The sequence below is a fragment of the Corvus kubaryi genome, unplaced genomic scaffold (assembly GCF_017639235.1).
Source record: "Corvus kubaryi isolate FWS band 111438036 unplaced genomic scaffold, C.kubaryi_AGA036_p1.0 137, whole genome shotgun sequence".
Lineage (NCBI taxonomy): Eukaryota > Metazoa > Chordata > Aves > Passeriformes > Corvidae > Corvus > Corvus kubaryi.
Window position 1 is genome coordinate 2,937,285 of NW_024580671.1, and position 12,472 is coordinate 2,949,756.

Genomic DNA, 12,472 nt, shown 5'->3' on the forward strand with positions numbered 1-12,472 from the left:
AGATGTGGAACAGAGCATCTAATGAGGAGCAGCAAACCTGTGAGACCTATTTTCCCCTAGAGACAAACCTGTTCTTTCTAAACAGAATCACTCACATGCAGCTGTGTGCAGATGAATTTTAATTATTTTTGCCAGGAGATTTTATTTCTTCTGTATCTGAACAACTTCAGTCCCTGTGTGGGTGTTTTTTTGAAAGTTTTGCTACCTCTTAAAAAATGGAATACAATTTATCAGTCCTCAGCATCATGAAAATGAATGTCCTAAAATAGTGGAAAGGTTATTGAATAATAGTAACTACTACCTGTGGTTAGCAACATTTTTTATTCTACAGCATTTTGTTTGTGCAAAAACCCAAATTTCTCTGGAGTAAACTAATTCAAACATCTGAAGGAATAATTTCCGCTAGAAATAAATGCCTCTGGGGAAATATTCTTCAGGGGATTTAGCTCTTACTTTCAAATCTTTAGCTCCTCAGATGAGATTTGTGTAATTGTAGGAAATATTCAAAAAGCTTCCAGGCTTCACTAGCAGCTGGGTCAACATCTACTTGATTTTCTCTGGCCTCCCGATTAAATAGTCTCCTGCTGAATAAAATGTTTCCTTAACTCATGTTTTCCTACAGTCTGAGTAACGATTCTTTTTTTTTTCTGCGATTTTTTACTCTAAAGGAAAAGAGTAGCAGGTAATTTCACTTTCTCGCACACTTCCTCTCTCTTTTTTTGTGTGTTTGCTTGTTTTGTTTGTGAGGGAAGGGTGCGGTGGGCTGATCTTGGCTAGATGCCAGGTGTCCACAATGCTTCTCAGCTGGGAAGAAGGGAAAAATAAGATGGAAAACCCCCCCACAGGTCAAGATAAAGGCAGTTTAATAAAGCAAAAGGAAAGGTTACACACAGAAGCAAAGGAAAACCAAAGATTTATTATTTACTTCCTGTCAGCAGGCAATGTCCTGCCTCTTCCTGGGAAGTACTGCTTCAGTACATGAAGCGGCTGGTCTGGAAGATTAGTGTCATAAATAATGAATACTCCCTCCTCCTCCTTTCTCCTAGCTTTTATTGTGAGCAGATGCCACACGGTATGGAATAGCCCTTTGCTCAGTCTCTGTTCTGTCTCTGTCCCCTCCCAGCTTCTTGCTCAATTCCAATACTGGCCTTTGGAGAGGGGGAATGTTGGTACAGCCTTGGTGCTGTGCCATCACTGCTCAGCCAAACACTGGTGTGTTATCAACAACTTTGTAGAATCCAAACACAGCACAGCACTGAGGGAATGCCACAGTGCTGGGGGGAAGTTAATTTCACCTTAGGCAGACCCCACATGGGGTAGGGGTATCTGTGTGTAGTTGCTATATTGTGACAATCTATCCACCATCTTCCATTCCATAATCAAAATTCAAGTTCTCGTAATGGTCACCTGAACCAAAGCAAATATATTTTTTTTAATTAATCCCCTTCCCCAACAATAGCTAACCTATGACATCCTGTTGTTTTCTTTAATGTAGTTTTTTGGGATACTGGATTGAATATTTCTTTACTATCTGACACACTTGAGCTCAATGCCTTTTCTGCCAGAGAGTACTCAAACTCCCACCCCCTGGGAGAGTCATGTGGCCACTAGACTGCCGATGAAAGGAGACCACTTCACTTTTTGTTGAACCTCTTTCACTATGTGTCAAAAATCTATACTGCACTAGACCAGAGAGAAGGGACAAAAAAGCAGCAAGAGTTCATATACAAGTGGTTGGGGATTGGCCTTCCAGCTATTGGGGAGCTTTCCAGGCATGATTCAGGGACTGTGCATTTTCTGCTAAATAGTGGTTGGAAAAAGTCACATAAACATTTCCCTGAACAGGAACCAGGTCTTAGAGTGAAGTAGGTGAATGTTCCAAGGAAAGATCTATCAGATCTCCAGTTATTCTAAGACAGGAATAATTCCAGCACAGGACTCAAACTTTGCTCTGCTTTCTGCCCTGCAAAGCCTCTATCAGAGACCTGAGGGAAAGCTCTTGGGAAACAGAAGATCACACTTTGGGAGTCTGGGGTAAACCTTTGCTATGCACTGTACCACTAGATAAAACAAAGCACCAGTGAGACCAGTAGCTTCTCCTTCAGAGGTCTTGTGAAAATCAATAATTGTTTCAAGAGTGACAGCCATTCTGGGCTGTTTGGCTTTCAAAACAGAAGGGAAAAAACCTGAAGTACCTGGAGTTTGTCTCAAATTAGGTGGCAACTGAGTGAGAAGTTTGGATCTTACCCTTCGTACATAAGTGTAAGATGAGTGAAGTGGGAATTCCTCGGCTTCTCCTTCACATGTATTCTGGCTGTTTTAAATGTTAACTCTGATTCACATGACTACACCTGTAACATTTTACAAGGCACTCACGGCAGTTTTTTTCCCTGTAGTGCTGGTAGTTAATGGGTTTTCAGGATCAGAGATTGGTAATGAGCAAAGAGCTCACTTTGCAGAAATGTGTCGCAGAAGTGGAGCCTTCTCTGGGTTAGCCTTTAAGCTGAAATTGTCAATAAATTTCAGCTGAAAGTGCAGACTTCTTTCTGGCTGTGGGGACGGTAGTTTATATAATACAGAGATGTCACCAAGACCACTAATCCTACTTTCAAAATACACTGCATAGTTGCTAGCTAATAAACAAGCTGGGCTATTTGAAAGAAAACCATTCATTGTAAGGCTATGGCAGTGAAGGTGTCAAGTAAATTTCCCAAATAAAATATGGCCATCATATTACACATATTTTAGACTGTGTAGTTGCCTGTACCTTTGTTCTGTTTGGCTTATTTATCGGTGTCATCTGTCAAGCAATACTAAAGTGAATTGGGTAATCATTCCGTCTCACGTATTTCATCTGTTTACTGATCAATACTTGGATTCTGAACTTGGTGTGTTGAAAGAAAACTGACAACAACAAGCCCTAGCTTTGCTCTTTTTAAAAGGGCAGTTAAAATATCCTTTAAGATGGAGCAAGCTTGGGAATAATAGGACATGCTTCTCCACTTCAAACTGACTTCTAGCAAAAAAAAAAAAAAAGTGAAATAAATGAGGGCAAAATTATAATGCTGAGACACATGAAAACTCATAGCAATCTTTACAACAAGAATTTATATTGGTTATTTTCAGTGCCTTTAAAATGTCTTTCTGTCTGAAATTGAGGGTGGACAGGGTTGAAAATAAAATTGTGTCTCATATTGATATGTCAATCACAGTTAACAAGCACTGTTGGGAGGTAATCTCTTTCAATCAGTTTCTTGCTGGCTGGGAGACAGCATTTATTACTCTGCAAATGAACCCGCCAACTGCTTTTTGCAGGAGGTATCAGGAGGGGACATGAGTTAGAAAGCTGGTTAAGTGGGGTCACTAAGGAAGTGTAAGCGTCTCTAAAGGTTAAGATGAACTGAAAATATCCTCTGTGGGATTTTTTCCTTGAAAAACAAAAGGAGGAGAGAACTTTTTTTCCTCAAAAATAGTCTGGAGTATCTCGGGTGCTCTGAGATATATTAAAAATATGTGTCTTGTTACAAATAAAAATATTGTATTTGTAACAAACCCTCCCTCTCTTCCTCCAATCCTCTCTCCCTCCCTTTCTTGTTTCCTTCCTTCCATGGTGGAAGAGTGGTAATTTCTCAGCAGTACATGAGTGCCTTTCTAAGGAAAGATCCTACATGATCTACAGCTGCCTCATTGAGACGTATGTTGTATTACACTATTGACACTAAGATCTAATTCACTGAAAGGAATAGTGCCTGCTTTGGAACATTGGGTTTTTCCTTTGAAAAGGAGCTCTCTTTCCTCACTGTGTGTTATGTAGAGCTAACCTAGAGGCTCCTTCTGTTATATCAGCATAAGAAAGGGCATGCATCTTTATCAGCCTCTTATCCTGGGAAAACCATGAAGCAGATATAATTATCACAGCATTTTATGCTTTGGCTGGTATAACTTCTTGTGTTTGTCAAATCATTGAAATCAATAAGGTTGACTATAATGCCAGAATAATTATACTGGCAAAATATTTAAGAGTTGTGTGGTAAAAGATAAGTCCTATGTCTTTGTTTCATGGATATTACACTCTAGGAAGAGGGGGAGAACAAAAGACATAATGATTTTCCCTGTACTTTACAGAATCTGCACAAAGGCAAACTGCTGCTCTTAAATTCGGGAGAGGACATGCATTGCACCTTAACTATGTTCAGAGGTTTATGATCAACAAGATATGTCTAGAGATATAAAGGCACAGTGATGGTAAAATGACAAATTTAAAATGTGGACTAGCCTACCTGCTTGCTACATATGAAGGAAGGTTGCATTTCTCAAACTGTAAACTTTGGTCACTGGCATTAACACTAGGCTCCTGACTCCTTCAGATTAGTTATCAAAGGCCAGTAGTGTGTATTAGTTTCCCACTTTCTATCTGCCAGGAAAATTTTGTCTCAGAAAAATGTGATTTTGCATTTCCATCCATAAGACTGGGGCTGGGCCATTGTTGCATACAAATAATCTGATGTTGCATATCCAAGTCTGAAAATTATGAAAGTTTCAGTCAATACAGTTGTTGTTAATGCTAGTGGTTTTTTTATGGTATTTCGGTGAGAACAGACCTGTTGTCTCTGTGTAGTAGCTGTTTGTTAAAGTTTTCTGTTGAAATATGTAAATGAAGAGAAGTGAAAATGGACATGCTCCAGAGTTACTTTGGATAATTGGAATTTTCTTTTCCTGTAATATATTGATGTTTCTGTTCGAAACTTTCCAAATCATGCAATTTTCCATGAGTTAATTTCAATGCAAAAATCATCTTTGCTGTAAGATTTTTTCCTATGAGAAATTTCTGATCTTTCTCATGGGAACATCCACACAGTATCTGCAAGTGATAATACTGAGATGCTCAGAAACTGAAATTTAAAAAAAAAATTGTAAGAGCACTTCATTTTCTAGGCATTCGCTAACAAGGAGGAACATAAAGGAGGAACATATTTGAGCACCCTTACGTGCCTCAGTTAACTCTTGTGTGGTTTCATGTAGAACTCATTCCAAAACAAAACACTAAAATTTTGACCCAAGTGGACTGGGAAGTGGTATTCCCTCTTTACAAAACTTGCTGGCGTTGAAAAAAGGAGTGAGTTTTACATGAGAGCAGACATTAGTCAGTCACTGACACTATAAGTGATGTAGAAATTTATTTTAGTTTGAAGATGAGTAGTCTAATTACTCAGTTAGAAGTTTCAGTCTTGCAACCAGGTTCATCCTAGTTGTCCACAATAAATTTGCAGTGGGTCTTAAAATGCCTACTGTGAATGCTCTAACCACCTGGAAATCAAATCACTTTAACTGATCTAATCAATAATGAAGATTCAATTTTCGATGGGAAATATAAAATAATTGACCATTCATGTATGTGATAGGCCAGTCAGTTAACTACTATACATCCCTTTGATTAAAAGACAGAAGTGAATTTGTCATTTAGAAAACAAATTACGCTGGTTATTTTAATAAAAAATCTCTTATTTTCCATGAACATATACTGTAAAAGAGATGTTCCAACAAAAACCAAAACAGCAATAAAAAAATTCTGACTTTGAATAAATAATATTCTCTGATTAAAATTATCATACATTTCAAAATTGAACAGTTTTAAAGATAGTTTACATGGGTGGTTTTTGGGTCAACCTAGTCTTCAGTATAAGAAAGAAAAAATCTGCCCATAAGTGATCTCCCCTTGCTTTCAACTTGGTAATGACTGTCACTGGAATAAAGTGCATTTAAAAAGTCTTAGTTGATTCTGTGTGCTAGCTTCCTTAAAATGACATCTGCTTCTACTGTTAAAAGTTGCTAAATTAGTATATGTCTTGGGGTGACTTTATAATGTGTATCCCATATCACTGCCCTGTGCCCAGAAATTAATTTTTGTGCCTTTCTATGTCTTTAAACTGAGCCTGAGAGGGGGGAGGAAAAACTGAGCAAAACTTTTTCAAAGCAGTTTGTTTTCATGTTCCAGGTCACACAGAGATAGAGACTTTTTTTCAGCTGTGGCAGGAGAACGAGAGGGAAGGCAAGCACCCTTGCTTTTCTTTCCAGCCAGCTTTCAGCAGTTTTTTTTCTTCTCAGCTCCTTTTCCCCTTGGGAGAGTTGAACTTTTGTTTTCCTGGGACTTCGTTTTTTTCCTTTTCTCTCTGCTGGATGGTTTCAACATCAGAATACATTGGGAGGTCTTTCCACCGAGGCCTTGGCCCTGGAGGTGGGCCCACCATCCCGTCACAGCTCCAAGGAGGGGGAGTGAGATCTACGGAAGGACTCTGAATTTTCCCCCAGGTTCCTCTCAGCAGAGCAGGAGGTTTTATTATTTAGCATCATTATCCCTTTTCCTGTGTGTTTATTAAATAAATGGGTTTTATCTCTTTCGCTTTCCTTCGAGGAAAATTTATTTTTTCCCGAACCTGGGGGGGAGGGGTGGTTGTAGCCTGCCTTCTCTCGGAGGATGTATTTCTAAATTTGGCCAAACCGGAACAGTATACAAATCTTTTCATCAATGTAATTTAGTAGACATCTATTTATCAAATGATCTCACCTTATTTGCATTACAGCCTTAAGAAAATATTTTTGTTTTAATCAGGAGAAAGATAACATATTACTCGGACTTTTATTCTTTGAAACACGTGAACATGTATCTTTAGCAAAGGATTTTAGTGAATTCAAACAATTAAATGCTTATTTGTTATAGACCAAATAAAATTCACATGTAATTTGAAAAGTTCTGACAGGATTTTTGTGTTAACTGCACATCTGTTCCCTCCCAGAGCACAACTGCTACTCATTGAAATGAATATTTCTTACACATCTTTCAGATATAAGGATAATGGCTACTCCACGTCCCAATGTAATGTTCTATGTGGATAGAAAACCCTAATAATAATAAATTAGGGTTTATCTTACCTACTTTTACATATCTACATTTTTGTTTAAGGCTAAATTTGATTAAATGTAGGCATCTACTTTAAATCGAGATTCTTTGCACAGTAGATTCATTTGAGTACAATAACATCTCCATAGACTAAAAGATTTAAGAGGATAATTTCAGATATTAATGAGAAATTCATGTGAGAAATCCACAAGAAGATAGATAAATCCCAGTGCTTTTCTGTATTGTGAATGACCTACTTCAAGGCCAAATACTCAAGACTGGCTCCACGGTCAATGAAGTGGAGTTATCTGGTTGTCTGGTTATCTCTGAAAATTGACATCTAAAGCTCATCAGATGGATTGTGCCCTAAAAGTTTTACATGATGGATCCCTTCATTTGATCTAACTGTTCTTATGCCTGATGTAACTATAATAGGGATTCAATTTATATTTAGTAAATTAAATAGTGTTTAAATTTAATGATGGAATTTGAATAATGAATTTGTATAAATGATGGATTAAGTGAGTGACAGATAAGGAGGTATTTTGGGGCATTTTGGGGAATCCCCAAAGCAACACTACACTGAAGCCCTTGCTTCAGTGGCTCCTCCCAGGTAGTACACGTAACACAAGTGGTGGCTGTCTATGCTATTTATTTTGTTAACCTCTGTCTTGATATATTTTTCAGATAAGTAAAGTTACCACTAAATTATATACACTTGAAAGAGCTGTCTGACTGTCTCACAAGTAATATGAATCTCACATATTTCAAATGCATCCTCACAGAACTGTGGATCTAGGCACATGGTACTTATAAGTTGGAAATCAATGGTTTCATTAATAAAAATAATGTGTCCATGCATGAAGCTGTGGAAAGCTTCTCTAGGGATTATCTGCCCTGGAAGGACTGCTGTTGTATTGAAGTCTACCACTAACATAGATAAAGGATTAGAAGACAAAGTTTGGGTTTTTTCATCTTGTCATCATTGTCATCAGTAGCAAGATTAATTAATGTAATAAAACTAATTTTCTGTTGATATATCTGAATCCATATCACAAATGTTGTTGGCATAGTGGTAGCAGATAGAACTTTTTTCAGAAGAACATATGGCTACATAATTTTTCCCATGATGATTTTTAACATACCTTTAATGTATGGAAATACAACACAAAAAGTGGTGTAGTCATTACAGTCTTTTGAGGGCCAGATTAGGTCCCATGAATAACAAGAACCGTTTTGTTCTTATTAGGGGTATCTAAAGATAAATGTGAAAGAACAGATATTTCTGTACTTCCTAATAAACGTTATGTTCAGATTGCCAAGTCATTCAGCTCATATTTCTCATATTCTTTCACATTTACTGGACAAGGCAAATGAATATACATTTAAAAGTGTTGTATAACTGCCCCTTTAGCTTCTCAATTTTATAAAACTTTCTGATGAAAGTTCGAGAGAAGACCATTTTATCAGTAGCAATATAATCTGATGTCAAACCTCTGAAATGCTCTGGGCAGGACATATGGAAAATCAGACCATATAAAATAAGTTTTTCCACTGAATATCTCACTATTAAGACATATGTTCATAATCCTAAATAGGTCTAAGTCCTGCTGTGACAAAAATCATATGTCCTATGAATTGTGCATTCTGTGCAGCTATTCAAGATTTGTATTCCAAAAAAGAAAACGAAAGAAAGAAAATGCTAGAAAATATAAAGGAAATTAAACAGCATTAATCATTTTCTTTTTCTGGTAAATGGACTGTGTAATATTCCAATTTTTAATATAATTTCTAATATCCCTCAGGTATTGATTCTGTTGTGGCTCTGTTAGAAAATTAAACAGCAAGAAAAGATTTTAAAGAAGAATTATTTTATCTAGTAGAATAACAATGCAGTGAGAGTAAAACAACAAAATGATGAATTGATTATAGAACAGTAAGTGAAAAAGAATAGGAAAAACTTAACATTAGCAAGTTAGCAAAATGTCGAAGTCTTCAAAGATTTCACAGAATTATGGAATTATAGAAATATTTAGTTTGGAAAAGACCTTTAAGAATACCAAGTCCAAGTCTCAGCTTGTCATAGAATGAGATCAGTTTGGTCAGCAGGACCTGCCTTTCATAAACCCATCTTGACTGGCTCATACAGAGAAAAAAATTAAACCAATTATTTTTATAAAATTACCTCTGCCTGAAAGCTTGGCTAGAGTAAAAAGAGAGGAAAATATAGGATTAAAATAGAAAGTGGATAGGAAAGGCAAGCACTTTTAAATCTGAATAAAAGTTTGATGAAACAGTAAAAATTAAGGGAAATCAACTGCTTTTTCAATTGGTGACCTTAATTTTCAGACTGTTAGAATGTCTCTTTTTAACTAAGAAACTAAAATTTGGTTAACTGCTGTGCTTTCTTGCTGTATTATTAGCTGGTAGAACAAAAGAAAAGATTTTTGTTTGGCGTCAAAATTTTATGACTGATATTGCAAAAAATGAAATCTGCTCTTCATTTCCAAGATAAGTGTTGAAAAGAAAAGATCACAGAATCAAATTAATATTACTTTCTTTCTTCCTATTAGCTGCTTTTCATCTCATTCTTTTGTTTGTATAGATAAGACAGCTGTTGTTGCTTTTCTCTCTGCCATAAAGGTGCAAGGTATTCTTGCTTTGTATTTTGCAACCAATAATAACAATGTGCTAATAACAATATGTGCGTGTGTGTATGTATAGCATGCTGCTGCTATTTTACTGTATTACAATGAGCAAAATCAAGTAAACCATGACATTAAACAAGAAAAATTATCATTTAGTACTCATTGATTTTAAGACAGTTAACTCCATAGCTGCTCTTAACCTGCTCTCAACCTTAACTTGAATCTCTTAATTTAAGTCATATCTCTTTGAATCATAGTGCAACTCTTTACTTACATCCAGAGCTCACATTTTATGTTTCTGGAGCCATAATAGCCACTTCAAAATAAGAGAAAGAATTTTATATACGTATAACTCTTTGGTATCTTATGACCTGGAATGGACCTTAAAAAAAGTGTAAATTCCTTGTTTGGGTGTTCAACCATCAAAGTCTACCCATTCTTCTGAGAAATTCTGAGAAGCTCCACAGAGATTTTCAGAGACAGACGATTGATTCAAATTTTAGGTTTTTTTGTTAAGATAGGGGTGAAGTTCCTGTTCATGCTCTGAAACAGAGAGATGGTACAATATCTTCAAAAACAATTGCATTGATGCTTTCAGTAATGGCAAAAAAATAGATATCTCTTCTTTGATCTTGTTCTCAGAAACATCTGAATTGTTTTAAGTGTCATTTTCAAGGACATTTGAGCCAGAGGCACAGTCATTCTTTGTGTAATTGCTAATTTGAGTGGTTCAAGTTCAGCAAAGCAAATTAAAATAGTGTTTAGATGATATTAGCCATGACTCTTCCCCCATGTGAAAAAAGCAAGTCATATAATTCTAATATTTTATTTCTTTCAGTGTTTATCTCTTCTTCCAAAAGATAGTTTAGAGTTATCTTGAAACTTAATGAAGCTTACCTAGTAGTAATATATTTAATTTTGACAGTACTTAAAGTATTAATATTAATGTGAAGTAGACTTACAGAAATCGGAAATTAAGCTATATATTGACTACACTACTCAATAATTATCTTGATGAGTCCTGTCAGTCTCATTGAGCAAGATGACAGCTTGCTTTGTTCTTCTTTATTGTCCAAATTCTGAAAATATTCAACACAAAATTCAGACAAAAGATAAGATGGAAACAGTGTCACAAGGAATTTTAAATGCTAGGAAATTAACCCCAGTATGAGACACTCAATCACAGTTAAATCTAGAACAAACACAGTTAGAACATAATTACGCAAAGAGCTGGAAATAGTTAACAATTCAGAGCCTTGATTTCACCTAGCGTGTTACTTTGGTCTACTTGCATTTATATACCCACATAAGTCACACTGGAGGATGCAGCACAGCTATGATATTTTTCTCAGTCTTCTCTGCTTTACAAACTGCTGCTTGATTTATTCAACCTGGAGAAGGCTCTGGGGAGACCTTAGAACACCTTCCAGTACCTAAAGGGGGCCTACAAGAGAGCTGAAGAGGGACTCTTTACAAGAGCATGCAGTGATAGGAGAGGGGGGAATGGCTTCAAACTGGCTGAGGTTAGTTTTAGATAAGCTATAAGGAAGAAATTCTTTCCTGTGAAGGTGATGAGACACTGGAATGGGTCTCTCCCCATCTGGGGAGATGTTCAAGAACAGGCTGGATAGGACCCTGGGCAGCCTTGTCTAGTGGAAGTTGTCCCTGCCCATAGTGGAGGGAGGGAGGGAAAAAGATGGGGCATGGTTTAATGGTGGACTTGGCAGTGTTAGTTTGATGGTTGGACTCAGTGATCTTAGAAGTCTTTTCCAACATAAATCATTCCATGATTCTGTGATCTTTAAGGACCCTTCCAACTCTAGCCATTCTATGATTCGATTCTACAGTTCTATTCTTCATTTTATTCTAAAAAATTTTCACAAACATGCAGTACTGTTGCAAAGGTAAAGCTTGACAGGTCCTGCAGATATTTACCAGGTTGTCTTCACACTATGCCAATCTACTGTGATTTCTTCCCTGGTACAAGAATAGCCACAGTTCTGCCCCACCCCACATATATCAGTGTTCTGTTACATTTTAAACAGAGGTAAAAATTTTGGCTGTAATAACAGGCAGCAATTAAATAAGTTGTTATTTATTTTAAGAATCACCTGATAAATCAGCTCTTAAAATGGTTTCTCAAGGAAAGCAGTATTTTGTCTAGGGGAGGTATGTATTTGTTAAGCTTGTGTAATAGGAAGAAGAAAGAAGCTTTCTGAGGGAAATGAAGACCTGTTTAAAAAAGATGCGTTTCATAAAAATGACTTATTTATTCAAAACTATAATAAAAAAAAGCCTACTTCTCAGACAACTTGATTGGGACTGATTTCTTGTTTCTCAGGAGAGCTGTAGTTCACATGCACCTTCCTCTGTATGCTGGCTTTTAATTGTAAACACCACTTCTGCTAAAGTGTCATATCTGGAGATATCTGTGGCAGTCTTCAGCAGTTCAGCAAACACAGTAATTGTGTGGTTGGAGGTATAGTCCTGTCAGGAATCATAATCTACAAAGAGAAGTGGTAGAAGCTGATGGAAGCATACTTCTTATACATTGCAACAGTAGCACATCTTGGAAACTGCCCATGGGGAATATTTAGCTAGAAATCTGCGGGGTATTTTTTTTCCCCAGAAGTCAAATGCTACTACTCAAAATCTCCTGGACTTAGAGTCACACTGTGGTTTTAATAAATATCTTTCATCTGAACCACTTGCTTACAGCCACCAGTTTGGACTGTTGCTAGGATATCTCAGTGACATCTCAAACAAATTTCTTGCTTTTTCTCTCTAGGCCATGCTCTTTCTCAGGGCCCTGAGTGCAGCAGAATCTTGCTGTCCTGAAATATTTTTCTCTGTACTCAGCCTTTGCAACCCACTAACAGCCCTCAGGGATTTAGTTGTCCCTGTTCAAAGTTTGCTCTGATGTGGT